The sequence below is a fragment of the Terrapene carolina genome, unplaced genomic scaffold (genome assembly GCF_002925995.2).
Source record: "Terrapene carolina triunguis isolate 2854851 unplaced genomic scaffold, T_m_triunguis-2.0 Scaffold247, whole genome shotgun sequence".
NCBI lineage: Eukaryota > Metazoa > Chordata > Testudines > Emydidae > Terrapene > Terrapene triunguis.
In genome coordinates this window covers 11,973,939-11,988,411 of record NW_020664598.1, presented here as the reverse complement: position 1 = coordinate 11,988,411, position 14,473 = coordinate 11,973,939, and the positions used below count along the sequence as shown (strand labels likewise).

Genomic DNA, 14,473 nt, shown 5'->3' with positions numbered 1-14,473 from the left:
GGTAGGAATGGAAGAGATCAAACTATTACACCTTTTTGAAGAAAGCACATTTGTGCTGGTACATCTGTCTGTCCAGGCACTGAAATAAAACCTCTCAGCTTCATTTTATTGCCTTCTCAGCCTGTGCCTAAGACTGCACAAAATCAGTACTTTGAAAATCTCAGGTTAGGTTACCTTGGGGGGGGGGGGGATGTTTAATTTTACGTTGTAAAAACTCAATTTTTAAAACTAAGTTTCTAAATGGCAAAACAAAAAGCAATTACAAAATTTAGTGAAAAGTACAGTCACACCTTCAATAAAGAGAATGAGCTAACCCATTGTTAAGGCAGCTGTTGTTCAGCACAAGGTAATATCTATTGAAATCGAGAGTCAAGATTTTTAAAAAACTGGTGCCTCGGGTTAGCCTCTGAAGTCTAAATATAGACACCAAATTCAATGGGAGCTCTTAGGTGACCAACATTTTTGAAAAATCAGACCATTTATTCAGGTGCCTAAATATGGATTTAAGGAGACTAGCATGAGGATTCTATTTTTGAAAATCTTGGCTGAGACATTCAGTAATGTTCATCCAATCAAGGGGGATGAGACTGGCTGAAGATCATTTGACGCTTTTAACATAAACCATGTGTTTGCCAATATACTGTTTTCCTAGGTAAAGGCACAACATGAATGAGACCAATTTGTTTTCCAATAATACTGTTTGGACACACATCTGTGAACGGTTAGAATGGAAAACAATATGGAGGAAATTGATTTTTTTAAAATAACGTACTCATTTCGTAAAGCATTCATCACGCATCTCCTATGCTTACAGCTACTATTGATATACTATTCTACATATTATATTTGAGACATTGTTTTTCTATTTATTTTTATATGAACAATATTGCCTTGTTCTTTGAAGAGACATATGCACTGAACAGAGGTTGCCAAAACATATTGCTAATGAAACAAAGGAACTAAGTTTGATCCCAAGAATAATATTTCAGCTCTGGCAGCTAATCTGTGAACAGCACTGGAAACCCTGTAAAAATGTCTTGCTGAATTATGACATAGCTAAAATGCTAGTGCACACAATTCTGGAAAACCAACAGGATAAAATAGTGAACACTTACTTTAAAAAAACTTCCCAGTAAAGATATTTTGATATCTACTAATTTAAATCTGGGGAGGAGAATAAAGCCAATAAACATAGCACTAGCAGACGCCGAAGATCTATTTCAGTGGTCTGACAGCTAAAAGTTATACAATGGTCACAGACTTCCACAATTTCAGATTTACAGCATTAAGTTCTTGTATGTATTCCGAGGATAACATAGCATGGTCAAGTGTGAATTCATTGTACTACTCTCAGAATGCACCAGTAATGCAAACTATTTCTAGCAATGGCCGTGCATATAAAGGTGTACATTTAATTGCACTTTATTTGCTTTACCACTTCTCTATCCAATTCTCCAAGTTATTTTTAAAATTATATTTTTTCCAAGTGACCTATTAACCAATTCCTCCCAGCACATTATTAAGAGAGACATTTGGAAACATTTACCACTAACTAAAGTTTTGGAACTACCAAGATACATACTACATTTTACCATTTAATCCCACTGTGTTTGTAGGTTATCACTCCCCCTCACCTACTCCAGGTTTGTTTTTACATTGCTTATCTAGATTGTAAAGCTCTTTGGGACAGGACCAGGGTCCTTTTCTACTTACCTGCCTGTAAAATGCATATACAACTAATAAATGCATACAATATTTGAATTCAACAACAACAATAATGATAACGGGTGCTATGCTGAAGGTATAAGAAACTGAAGTCTTCTGTTTATCAAAAGGACCACTTCAAAAGACAAGAGCCAGAATCATGGCTTTGTCAATTCATGGCCTCTCTGAAATTACCAAAAAGGGAATCACTTGTACCTGTGGACATGACTAGCATAGGAAATGGAACATGAATGATACTACCAATTCTTGTCATAACAGGCCACAGAACAGTTTGTACTGTTTTTTAATTTTGATTAACCATTGTGAATAGCATAGGAATCACTCACAGCTGCTGGACCAGGAAACATTTTATCTGAAACAAGAATGGTACCTAGGGTGGCAAAGTGCTAAATGTAATACAAATGTAATGAACGACCACAGTGCATTTATGCAACATTGTTCTCTTCTAGGTGGGATATCTCACACGTTTTGTGTATGTGAGAATGCCATCATCTTCCTGGGATTGGTTTACAGAGAATACAAGCCCTAACACATCAGTTAATGGCAATTCTCCCTGAGCACAAGTAGGAGGGGTTTATGGTTTTGGAGCAAAAAGTCCTGACAGGTACAATCAACTGCAAACACAAATAATAGAATGTAAATGTTTAACAACTTGGTTGTGCCAAAAAACAGGTAATTAGAAGTCTAGATTGTATCATCTGTAATTTACTGCAGGCACGTAATTTGAAAAATTTGACCCTGGAATGTCTAATTCACATAGGTGACCAGATAGGCACCTATATAAGACAAAGCCCCAGATATTGAGACATCTGGCCACCCTAAATCCGTATTGCGCAAATACTTACTGAAGGAGGAATCTCTCAAAAAGGACCACTTCAGAGCTCTGCCTCAAGGTATTTTTTTAACCTTGAAACTCTCAGACATCCATTCCGAAGCACCTTCTTTATGAAAGCTTCTTTTCAGTGACTCATGTCACCCTCCCCAATCTTTCTGTACTTCCTCCCCAGTTTTAACATGAACCTCAGTAAACTTCACAAAAACTATGAACAACTGTATTTTCCTTCCATTAAAGGCATTAACTACAAGTGCGGCTTGATACTGAGCATGGACAAGCTCCTGCAATATCTCAAAGTGGAAAAAAAAGAGACTTGGAAAACCCATAGCAGCTGCAACGACATCTACAAAACAGCAGCAATTGCCTAAGCTATAGAACAATTTCACAGGCAACCATCAGTCAGCAACACTCATGAATATTGCCCCCTCACAGATGACACAAGTAGAGCAGGTTGGAAGTTTTCAGATGGAAAAGTGTTTTCTGTCAGAAAGTGCCGAGTCGACAAAATCTAAACACTTCACAGTAATGTATAGATTTCATTGAAATCTACAACAAAAAAATATGGAAATACTTTTTCCAATATGGCTGGCAAAGCACTTCAATCTTACTGAAACATTTTGATAACGTCATTTCGAGATTTCTAAAATGATTTTTATTTTTAATTTTCACTTCACAGGAAATTTCAAAATCTCAACTTTTCATTGCAATTAGGGATGAAAGGAAATTCTGAAATGCTGGAATTTCCCACAGTATGGAAATTTTGAGTTTCAACCAGCACTAGACAAAAAATAAAGGAAAATAACTCAAATAAAAAAAAATCCCATGATTTGAAAGCCAATCTCATGTGCGGGGGAGGGGGCTGATTTATGATTTTTTAACACTTGGGGTTAGCAACACCGATACACAGACACTGAGCACATGACAACGTTACAACTTTTAACCAATTAGTGGCATGACTGGCTCTACACACCATGTCACTAAAACTATGTCAGTAACTGTGGCAGAAAAGAGTGTTTTCCCCTGGGCCACAGGCCTAGGCTGGCAACATGTCTGTCATCTGGTTATTCCTTCAGCACACTTTTTTAATGTTTTTGGCAGTGTAGCTAGGACCCTGTAAGTGTGCTTGCAGAACTGCTTTGGCTGGCATGACCCAATGATCAAATGAAGTTAATGGGCTTTGAATTGGACCTTGTGTGCATTGCTCCCCCCCCCCATAGGCTGCTGGGATAGCAGCTCTCATTTTTCCAGAATGGGCTGATACAAAACAGTTAGACAGCATGTTGAATATGGACATACAAATACTGGTCCAGCCTCAGTTGTGAGGCAGAAATGCTGCAGGGTGGACACAGTTCTGAACAAGTTTTTTACAACTAGGTCAGATGAAATTGTCAAGAAGTGGTTACAAAAGCACAGCTGTACTTCTAGCATAAACAGGGCCTTACAGTAGTCCAGTCACACCAGTACATTTTCTACAAAAGCTACTCCCTTAAATAGCTGTTTACTGATATCAACTTGTTCTTTCAAATAATTATTCCTCCACGCCACACAAACAAATCTGACATCAATTGAAAATCTGTAAAAGAGGTAGCACAGCATTTTCAAAGCTCACTAAGAAAGAATTTTTTTTCCACTTTTTATTGCCATTTCAACACTGTACAAAACAAAAATTTATTTTCTTGCTTTTTTGTCTTGCTGTTGAGGTTTTATTGAGCACAATAAACAAAGGCAGCCCTGAGTTCATATAAGTAGAATGTTTATCTCTTACATTTAAACATACTAAAATTGCCTGTGATAAAGCTCTATGCACTTAATACACAATAATTCAAAAATAGAACAACTCATACCCGGACCAGCCCACAACTATGAAATATATACATCCAACAATCATCTGACCTGCCACCTTTTCAGGGCCTGTCCAGACAAACCATTAGTGTGTGGCAAGCTGGGGTGTAAATCTACAGTGCTCCAGTGTGCCAGGCACTAAATGTCCATGTTGACCCTGCCACTGCACACTAAAGTTTCCCAGTGCACTTTGACTTAATAGGTGTCCCTTCTTGAAAAAGTACTACTTGCAGATACGTACAGACACAGGTTCCTGGCAAAGCAGGGGGCATCAGGAATACTCGTCCAGCCATAGGTGCTGGAACTAGGGGTGCTCGGGGTGCTGCCGCACCCCTTGGCTTGAAGTGATTTGCATCATATACAGTTTGCTTCAATGGCTCTCAGCACCCCCGCTATACAAGTTGTTCCAGCGTCCCTGATCCCAGCTATCAGCCCTGGTGCACATTAAAGAAGCGCCTCTGCCAGCTGGCAACAGTTCCCCCAAGGGACTGCACATTAGCTGGGAATAGCGGGAGTACAGTGTGCTCTGGCCATGTCTCCTTCCCCAACCTGACACATCCCATGTTGGGAACTGCAGGCAGGGTTCTGTATGTTCTATGACCTCTGGCAGAATCCATAGCAAGGGAGATGTAGCCCTTCTCTGCTGCCTTTGAGGCACCTGAGTGGCACAAATGGAGCAGAGCAAGGCACAGAATTGGTTCCGGTGCCCTGAAAGGTGGAAAGTTACCTCTGGACTTTTAGATGTGGTCTTCTGGTGAAGGTAGAGGAATTGAACATGCCATTCAGTCAAAGCCATAGCTGTAAAGCCAGTGGATACCAAGTGCCAAATAGTTGTAAGAGAACTTACAAGATCTTTTAAATAAATCAATATACTTATCCAGGACACCTCTGCGGGTGATATTGATCACCTTCAGTACAGAGGAGAACTTTCCCCTGAATAATTGACAACGGCTGAAACCACCTTCGGAACCGTAGAGTAGAATTTGGTTTTATCAGCTGGAAGCTTGTACAGCTTAGGCAAATTGACAAGCAAAATAAAATGGACATCCAGAACAGATCAGGTTTCATTAATCAATTTTTGGATGATCAGAAGGAGAGAAATAGTGCTGCGTAACCTAGTCGCCTTACAGATAATAAACACAACCTTTGCCTCTCCAAGGAGGACGGGGCTTGGTAACATTCTGCAGGACTAGCAGGCTCTCCAGCACAAAACAGGAGGACTGTTCTGGCATGAAAAGCATTTGTCCGTTTTCTCAAAGAGAAGAAAACTGGACTTTGGCAAAAACCCAACTTTCCATAAAGATGCAGTTCCCTTACAGAGAAGAAAGTTCATCAAGTTATGAGATTATGGTGGATATAGGTGGGCTCAAGAAGGAATCCTGTCATTTACAAGTGTCTCTTTTGCACTCTCTACTTCCAAAGGCAATGAAATCCTTAGCCAATGTGCCAACACAGATCACATCAAGGTGAATTTCTTGTATAACGCAATGGCTTACAAAGCCAGTCATGAATGTTTTATGTGCCCTTTATGTAACTCTGAAGTTCAAAAAGCAGCTCTTTCTCAGAGACAGATCTGAGATGGCTCCACTTAGAGTAGCTGCTGCAGAAATTCACTGCTCTGATAGATTCATAATCTACCAATTTAAGGAGGGTCCAAACAATTCTGGTTTAGATACTGGTTTCTCATCTAAACCCTTGCACCAAATGCAATGTACAGTAACTCCTCACTTAACATTGTAGTTATGTTCCTGAAAAATGCGACTTTAAGCAAAATGATGTTAAGCAAATCCAATTTCCCCATAAGAATTAATGTAAATGAGGGGGTTAGGTTCCAGGGATATTTTTTTCACCAGACAAAAGACTATATATATATAGTATGTATACATATATACATACACACACACACAGAGATAGTATAAGTTTTAAACAAACAATTTAATACTGGTACACAGTGATGATGATTGTGAAGCTTGGTTGAGGTGGAGGAGCCAGAGGGTGGGATATTTCCCAAGGAATGCCTTACTGCTAAATGATGAACTAGCAATTGGCTGAGCCCTCAAGGATTAACTCTCACACTCTACAAGGCAGCAGGAATGGAGGGAGGGGAGACAGCATGGCTGACAGAGACAGAGACACACACCGTGTGTGAGAGAGAGATGCGCATTCCCCCTTTAAGTACGCTGACCCTACTCTTAAGTACACTGCCTTGTTAATTAGATCAGCTTGCCGAGACCGCAGCTGCTGCCAGCAAGCTCCCTCCGTCCTGAACCCTGTTGTGTAGGGTTACCATCGGTCCGTATTTCCCCGGACATGTCCGGCTTTTGTGTCTCTAAACAGCCATCCGGGAGGAATTGGTTACAAGGTTAAAATGTCCGGGGGTTTTTTCTCCCTCGCCTCCCTCCCTCCCTTCCATGCAGAGTGCGGCTGCTGATTGGGCGGCTGGGCCAACTGACCCGTTCCCATTGGCCTCCAGCAGCCAGAGCCCTCCCCTGCTCCCCCCTCCCTCTGTCTGCTGCCCTGTGTAACACACAAACCGACCCACCGGGCAGAGTATTTTGCAAACACATGGAGCCAGAATGGTAAGGGGCGGGGGGCAGTCAGGGAGCGGGGGAGTGTTGGATGGGTCCCCGGCCTCCACCTGCCAGCCCCCCTCCTTGCGTCCCGTCCCGTCCCCCCCGTGGACCCCTCCCCGCCTGCCTCTCCCTTGTCTGCTGCCCCCAGGTCCTAGTGTCCCCCATCTACTAATGGGAAGACAGGCTGTCCTTACCCTGCCCTTCCACCCTAGCCCTGAGCCTCTCCAACGCCCCAAACCCCTCAGCCCCAGCCCTCATCCCCCACACCCTAATCCTCTGCTCCATCCCTGAGCCCCCTCCTGCATCATGAACCCCTCATCCTCAGACCCACAGCCCTCACCCCTGCATCCCCTCCTATCCCCAAACCCCCTCCCCACACCCCCCTCCTGCCCTCAAACTCCCTCCCAAAGCCTGCACCCCCTCCCTTTGCACCGCCTCCCACCCCCAAACTCCATCCCAGAGCCTGCACCCCTCACCCCCTCCTGCACACCCACCCCCTGCCCCAGCCCGGAGCCTGCACCCAGCACCCAAACTCTATCCCAGAACCTGCACCCTGCACCCCTCCTGCACCCTAATCCCCAGCCCAGGACCTGCACCCCAGACCTCCTCCCCCCACCCAACCCCCCTCCCAGAGCCTTAGGCAGGTGTGTGGGGGGGTGGGTTCTGGGCAACACCAAAATTTCTACAACCCTGCCACCCATGCGAGTGGATAAGGGTCGGGGCAGTCAGGGGACAAGAAGCAGGGGGGGTTAGGGTTCTGAGGGGGGCAGTCAGGGGGTGGGAAGTGGGAGGGAGTGGATGGGGGCGGGGTGGGGGCGGGGCTAGGGCGGGGCTCCCCCGTGTCCTCTTTTTTGATTGTGGAAATATGGTAACCCTACTGTTGTGTGTGTCCCCCGCTCTATGGAAGATGGGGTAAGCGGGGTGCAGGAGCAGGGGGGAGGGGGACACCCTGACAGCCCCCCTCTTCCTCCCCTCCCCCCTGCACAGCAAGCAGGAGTCTTGGGGAGCAGCTCCAAGGCAGAGGGCAGGAATACCACATGGCAGTGGGGGGAGGGACAGCTGAACTGCCAGCAATTGATAGCCTGCAGGGTAGCTGCTGCACAGGGAACATAGGGGAGCGAGGAGCTGATAGGGGGACTGCCGGTCCACCCTGGTTCCAAGCCCCCACCAGCTAGCTCCAACGGGCTGCTCTTCCTGCAAGAAGTGGACAAAGCAGGCGGCTGCCAAACGACGTTAGAAGGGAGCATTGCACAACTTTAAATGAGCATGTTCCCTAATTGATCAGCAACGTAACAACGAAACAAGGTTAACCGGGACGACTTTAAGTGAGGAGTTACTGTAATATAGCTTTGTAAAGCCCAATTTTAATGCTATGGGGCTGGGACGAATCAGATTTGTTGTTCAAAGCTTTTTCTTTTTCAAGACCACTCTCATCAAAGTTTCTGTTTTCTGTCTTCTAGATCCCTAAAGTACTTATATGGCTCCCGTCGCTGTAGCCTCTGAGCACCTCACAAAGTATTTATCCTGACAACACCCTTGTGAGGTAGGGAACTACTATTATCCCCATTTGCAACATGGAGAACTGTGACACAGAGAGACCAAAGGACTTGCTCAAGGTTACACAGGAAATGTGTGGCAGAGCAGGCAGCTGAAGCCAGCTCTCCCAAGTCTCAGGCTAGCGCCCGAACCACTGGACTATGCTTCCTCATGAAAGGTATTCCCTGCAAATCCTCCCAGCCTGTGCGCTCCAGCTGTCAGTTACATGCTTGATTAATTCACACAAGTGGAAGGAAGACAGAGTGGCTGGTTGTGGACTGATACTGATAGCCTGCAGACTTCACGGTGTCTTTAAGAGTTGGAAAAAACACAGACACGCTTTATGGCATCCAGTCAAAAGGATGTAAAATAGGCTCTAAATTAGGGGTGAAAACATCCCCAAGAATGTAAGCCTTACTCATAAAATTGCAGAGGTGCACTGGGTTTCATGCCACCTGCATATATCACATGCTATAAAAAAAACCCTCAATTCATCTTCTCAACCATGCAATAGGTAGTCTACAATATACTTTGTGCTTCAACATTACATCCTTTCTTCCAGCGAACGGTGCCTTGGATGTTTTAATGAATACTTTGGTATTTAAAACCATCTATTTCTTCACATTACATTTTTTCTTTTAAAGATTTTTAGAAACACAAACATTGTTAATGGAGTCTCCTAGTATTTGGAAAAATATAACTTCCATAATTAAAAATTCTAATCCTTCTGCGCTTCTGAATACTACTGAAGGAGAATCACCTTGCCTACATTAGAAATGTCTATCACTTTTAACTATATCAGCATAGATAAAGAGATACAATCCTCCTAGTGTGGACACAGTTATACTGGTACAAGAATGCTTCATAGCAATATTGCTATTCATGTGTAAAAAGGAGTATAACTATACTGGTAAAGTTTGCAGTTTTGTTGTAGCCATCTTGGTCTCCCAGTATATGAGAGAGATAAGGTAGGTGAAGTACTATCTTTTATTGGACCAATTTCTGTTGGTGAAAGGGACAATCTTTCAAGCTTCACAGAGCTCTTCTTCAGGTCTGGGTAAGGTAATCCAGGGTGTCTGAGATAAATACAAGTTAGGACAGATTGTTAAGCATTAGGGGTTGATCAACAGAAACAAGCTCCTCACAGACGAGGACACACCAACTCAAAGTGGCACCAGACCCTTCCAGAATAACAGAAAAAAACCTACAGACATATCTCCATGGGTATGATGCTCAAATCACCCCTCCCCCCCTTTCAAGATTCATGGGGTCTTACACATGCCTATCCCAACATGGTGTACCTCATCCAGTGCATCACATGCCACAACAAAAACTATGTGGGTGAAATCAATCGATACGCTCTCAAATGAGCTCACACAGAAAAATGATAACAGACAAAAACACTGTATCATCTCTGGGTGAAACTTTTCACAAACCATATTTGACCTCAGAGTCCTTATCTTCAAAGGAAACCTGCACACAAACTTCAACAGATGAGCCTGGGAACGTAAATTTACAACTCTGCTAGACAGTAAAAAACACGGACGAAACAGAGACACTGGTTTTATGGCTCATTACAACCATTTGTAACACACCCTACGGTTTGCTAACCCTTAATTGCTCACTTAATTTAAAGTAGTCTGATACAGCATGTGTGAAGCCCTCATGCTTAACAATCTAACTAAGGGGTCTCAAACACTCAGCCCACGGGGCTCTTGCGTGTGGCCCACCAAGCTCCCCGCGCCCCCCCCTGCCCCTCTGCTTACCCGCGGGATTGCCCCCTGTGGCATTGCGAGCCCCGCGCAGCTGGCAGCATGCCCCTTCGGGCCGGGGGGCGGGGGGGGAAGGAGGCAGAGGGCTCCTGCATTGCCTCCTTCCAGGCACCGTCCCCCGCAGCTCCAATTGGCCGGGAACAGGGAACCGCGGCCAATGGGAGCTTTGTGGGAGGTACCTAGAGGAGCAGCAAGAGCAGCACACGCATGGAACCCTGAGCCCACCCCGCCTCCCCCAGGGGCTGCAGGGACACGGTTCCAGCTGCTTCCTGGAACGAAGCAGCGTGGGGCCGGGGCAGGCAGGCAGGGAGCCTGCCCTGGCCCCAGTGCGCGCCGCTGCCACCCCGGAGCCGCTCTAGGTAAGCGGTGCCGGGCTGGAGCTCGCACCCTGCACCCCTCCTGCACCCCGCCTCCCAACTCCCTGCCCTGAGCCCCCTGCCACATCCCACACCCCTTCTGTACCCCAACCCCCTGCCCTGAGCCCCCTGCCACATCCCACACCCCAACTCCCTGCCCTGAGCCCCCTGCCACATCCCACACCCCTCCTGCACTGTCTGCCCTGAGCCCCCTGCCACATCCCGCACCCCTCCTGCACCTCAACTCCCTGCCCTGAGCCCCCACCGCACCCTGCACCCTTTCTGCACCCCCTGGGGGCAGTGTTGGGGTGGGGACTTCAGGGAAGGGGTTGGAATGGGGCAGGGAAGGCGTGGGAAGAGGTGGGGCAGGGGCGGGGCCTAATGGAAGGGGTGGAGTGGGGGCGGGACCAGAGGCAGCGAGGGGGGGTGTCAGTGATGCGGTCCTCAGTTCAATGCACTAGTCCTCATGTGGCCCTCGTGGTCATTTGAGTTTGAGACACCTGATCTAACTCTACATTGCCCACTTAATCTTAAATGGTCGTCTACAGCTTGTGTGACTCCTTTACACCTAACAATCTCTCCCAACTTGTATTTAACTCAGATGCTCTGGTTACCTTCCCCTGAAGATCAAAAGCTTGTCCCTTCCACCAACAGAAGTTGGTTCAATAAAAGATATTACCTTACCTATCTTGTCTGTCTCATATACTAGTATAAGTCACCTTTACACTACTATAAGTGCATCCACACCACAGCTTTAATCAACAACAAAAAAATCACACCTCTAACTGAAACAGTTATACAGATACAACTTTCAAGTGTAGACTAGGTCTATGAGAGTTTGATAAGGATCTTGCTCCCTGCAGATACGAAATACTCTGTATAGACACATTTCATGTCTCACAAAACAGGCCACCACTACTTATACCTTTCAGTTTACAGATAAAATGGAGGACCTCATTTTCCATTGGTACTAGTGTCTTAATCTCACTGAAAAGGAAGGAGAAAAAAATACACTTTTATATGAAGTTTGGATGATTTTCAGACCCAAGCCCTTTGTTACATTATTTCACTCCATTTGTATTTCTTCTTTTTATTTAATGCAATAAAACTGACTGTAAACATATATAAAATTTAAAGAGCAGGGCCCGAGCAAAGTGGTGTCATTGTTTGAGCGCTGATTTGGCTGTTCAGCGCCCTTTAGTGCTCAGTAAACTTTCCACAATTTTGTGGTCATAAACACTGTGTTTTTGCTGAACAACAGACTGGGGAATTTCCTACACAAACTTGCTACAACTATCTTGTGACACGATACCAAGAAAAACCCAAAGAAGATTCACTATCAGCAAAGGGGTAGGATCATTTCCTTTGTCCATGGCTCAGCACTGGGGGAAAGGGAGCAAAATGCTACTGGGAAGCTCTTCTGGGAATGCATTCTGTAAGTAGTTAAAGACCGGTCACTTGCAACATTTAATATAGGCTCAGCAAAGCATTAGAAAATGTATTATAGGGATAATCTTCCACTGGCACCTGAGGGTTGGACTAGATGACCTTACAGGTCCTTTTCAGTTTGTATGATACTGTTGTGCTTACAGATACTTCCCTAAAAAAATAATGTTGCAGGCTCTCTAGACAACTGAAGCAAGATTTGAACAAAAAAAATCAACATTTTTGACTCTCTAGTGATTAAAATGGAAAGTACAATGGAAACAGCAAAGGAAAGGACAAACTGAGTATAGAGTCCAGACATTTCCAAAACAAAGTAGATACTACTTAAGCTGTTTCTGGTCTGTGGGTCAAAGAGACTGCTTCTGTTATCTCTGCTTGAGACAACAGAAAATTGAGGATTTGGAGGATACAAGAGTACACTGAGGTTACAGATTCCTCTGTTGGGACACAGATTTATTAGACACTTTGATAAAACGGAAATGAATGTTTGCATTTCGTTACAAATTAATAAAAAATTAATAACAAATGTTGAAGCTATTGTAATATGTTGTATTGCAAGATTTCATGTAATCAGCCACCATCTCGCTCTGAAATTACTGGGAAAAATTATGAGCTGTTAAGCACTTTTCATATATGCTAGTGGTGAAAGTCACCTCACTGCAGAGATGACTTGCACAAAGACATCAAAATTGGGGTTAATTTAACCCTAAATTAGCAACCATCCTTTAAGTCTCTCAACTGCCTTCATAGCTGATCATTGCCTACCTACTTCAATTTTAATCCTCCTGAGGAAGGAACTGTGTCTTCCTTTGTTTATTATATAGCACAGACCTTTGCACGTTACCAGTGCTTAACAAATACCATTTATTACTGTTAAGTTTATTTTTAAACACTTCCTCCAAACAAAACAAAACAAAACAAAACCCTATCAAAAGTATTAATTATCCTTCACTACATGCCAAATCCCAAATTAATTTTCAGCTCCTATTCAGGATAAAGTATTATTCCAATCAAACTCTGAATTAAATATTACCACAGCCAGGGTAAAATGAAAGTTCACATAAGGTTTCACTTGTTGTTGACCTTCATTCTGCAACTAAATCTACAATGGCAAGATAAGTGGGAGCTGCTATTGATTTGTTCTTGTTGCTTTAGAAGTGCAGCCACTTTCTACTTTCACTTTTCCCTTCTTTAATTAACTGTGTTCAGAGAAGACTTTTACAGAGGAAACTGTTTGACTGACCATGAGGTGACAGTACGCCGAACATAACTGTAGTAACACTGTACTAATGTCCATGGCAAGAGAAAGCAAGCGTTTAGTCACTAAAAGTATTTCAGACACACTGCCCTGTCCGTCTCAGTTTTGTTCAGTAAGTACAAAGAAAAAAGAGGATGCCATACTAGTTTTGTCATTGTACTAATGCGTCTTTTATGAAAATACAGCTTTAGGCAGTTTAGCATAAAAATACACTATCAAATTCCTCACCATCCATAGCCTGCCCCTCCATGACTTTAGCTATAATACCCGAAGCTCTGATCTTGTTCAATCTCACAAGCTAAAGCCCCAGGCCTGCATCAGGATCTACTAAGCAGGGACCCCAGAGCCCATGTTGAGACCTGCTTGCAGGGGGCAGCACACAGAAGCAAGAGTTTGCTCTTGCAGATCCCAGTGCAGGACTGGGGTAGACGTATGGTTTGCTTTGCTTAATGCTTGGGTGAAAGAACTCCAAAAACCACTTTGGGCTTCTGGAAAAAGCGAGGTTTGTGATTCACCAGGCAGCACGCTTCCCTGTGAATCAGTACTGAGTCAAAGCAGAGTGGTTGTTTTGGGTGGGTTTTTTTGTTTGTTTGTTTTTTTACATTTCCAAACCTTCCCCCACTTCTGGGAAACACAGCAAGGCCAGACAATGCCTTGCCCCACATAAATTTGTGGAGGGAAACATTGCACATACCACATAAAAATTTATGGCTGAATACTCAGGCTATGTCTACACTGCAAGTAGGGGTGTAATCTTCAGCACATGTAGACACACCCATGCTATCTTTAATCTAGGTAGTTCACTAAAAATAGCAATGAGAACACTGCTGCCCAGGCTTCATCATGCCTACCAATGCATGTATCTACCAGGGGGACCAGGTGGGATTATACAACCTGCACTAAAGCTTGTGCCACGAGGGCATCACTGTTATTTTTAGTTAACTAGCTAGATTAAAGATAGTACAGGTACATCTACAAAAGCTACACATTAAACCCCCGGTTGCAATGTAGACAGAGCTTTAAGTTGTTAACCAACTGCATACTTGCATCAATATTGAGTGAGCTCAGTATATCAGCTCCAAAAAACAAAGATTCTCTATCTAGGAAGTTAAAGCAACAGCTCTGCCGGC

At 44.1% G+C, this 14,473-nt stretch overlaps 1 protein-coding gene across 1 annotated transcript in view; it reads right to left on the bottom strand.

Moving 5' to 3' along the window:
- Window positions 1–14,473, bottom strand: part of KIAA1549 (KIAA1549 ortholog) — a 211,191-nt gene that overhangs the window by 43,996 nt on the left and 152,722 nt on the right. The gene's annotated exons all lie outside the window — the stretch shown is intronic.